The sequence below is a fragment of the Gavialis gangeticus genome, unplaced genomic scaffold, assembly GCF_001723915.1.
Source record: "Gavialis gangeticus isolate Ggan-Ray unplaced genomic scaffold, GavGan_comp1, whole genome shotgun sequence".
NCBI lineage: Eukaryota > Metazoa > Chordata > Crocodylia > Gavialidae > Gavialis > Gavialis gangeticus.
The window spans coordinates 21,130,174-21,131,248 of NW_017728993.1; the positions used below are offsets into that span (position 1 = coordinate 21,130,174).

Genomic DNA, 1,075 nt, shown 5'->3' on the forward strand with positions numbered 1-1,075 from the left:
AAGAGAAGGCTGAGGGGGGATCTTGTGGCCTGTTATAAACTAGTCAGGGGGGATCAGCAGGCATTGGGGGAGTCCCTGTTCCCCCGAGCGCCGCCAGGAGTGACCAGGAACAAGGGTCACAAGCTGGCAGAGGGTAGGTTTAGGTTGGACATCAGAAGGCAATATTTCATGGTCAGGGCGGCTAGGGTCTGGAACCAACTTCCAAGAGAGGTGGTGCAGGCTCCTACCCTGGGGGTTTTTAAGAGGAGGTTAGATGAAGACCTTGCTGGGGTCGTTTGACCCCAGTACTCTTTCCTGCCATGGCAGAGGGTCAGACTAGATGATCTGCTCAGGTCCCTTCCGACCCTAGAAACTATGAAACTATGAAACTATGATTTATTGTGGCAAGTCAGACCATCTCTGACACGTTTTAGTTTTACTGTGGCCAATTGTTCCACCAACTTTAATTTTATCGTGATCCTTCTGTCACGTGTATTCTCATACTTTTAGTGCAGCACCTTCCTACTACTGAGTAACAGGTCTGGCATTTGGTTAAAGAAAAGATGTAGCAGGGACAGTGGCTTGTGTTGTCCCTGCCCTTCCCCCTCAGCCGGGTCAAATCTGGCTCTTCTACAGTGTCTATCCCAATTCAGTTCTAAAATCCAAGTCTCAGGACACAAATTACAATGCAGAACCAAGGCAGGTGGATGTGGCGCAGTATTACTCTAACCAGGGGTGGGCAATTATTTTGGGCAGAGGGCCGCTTACTGAGTTTCGGCAAGCCATCAAGGGCCGCATGACAGGCAGCCCAGGACAGATTAATATTAATTTTCTGAATTTTTTAGGGGCCAGATAGAATGGCCTGGAGGGCCACATCCAGGCCCCGGGCCGCATTTTGCCCACCCCTGCATCTAAGCCAAGGGTTCAGAGGGTTATGGGCTGTAGACCCAACTTTCATGTTGGATGCTGAACCGTCTGGAGCTTGTACTGGGATGGTCTTGGCCTTTGCCTCTGGAGACTAGCACACCAGTGCTAAGATGCTACCTATTTGGATGCAAGCCCACCGATTATTACCCCATGGTCCTAGTCCATGTGG

General features: G+C 50.5%; 1 protein-coding gene across 1 annotated transcript in view; it reads left to right on the forward strand.

The window, feature by feature from the left end:
- AGBL4 (ATP/GTP binding protein like 4) overlaps positions 1-1,075 on the forward strand; it is a 1,816,099-nt gene that overhangs the window by 1,790,162 nt on the left and 24,862 nt on the right. The window lies entirely within an intron of this gene.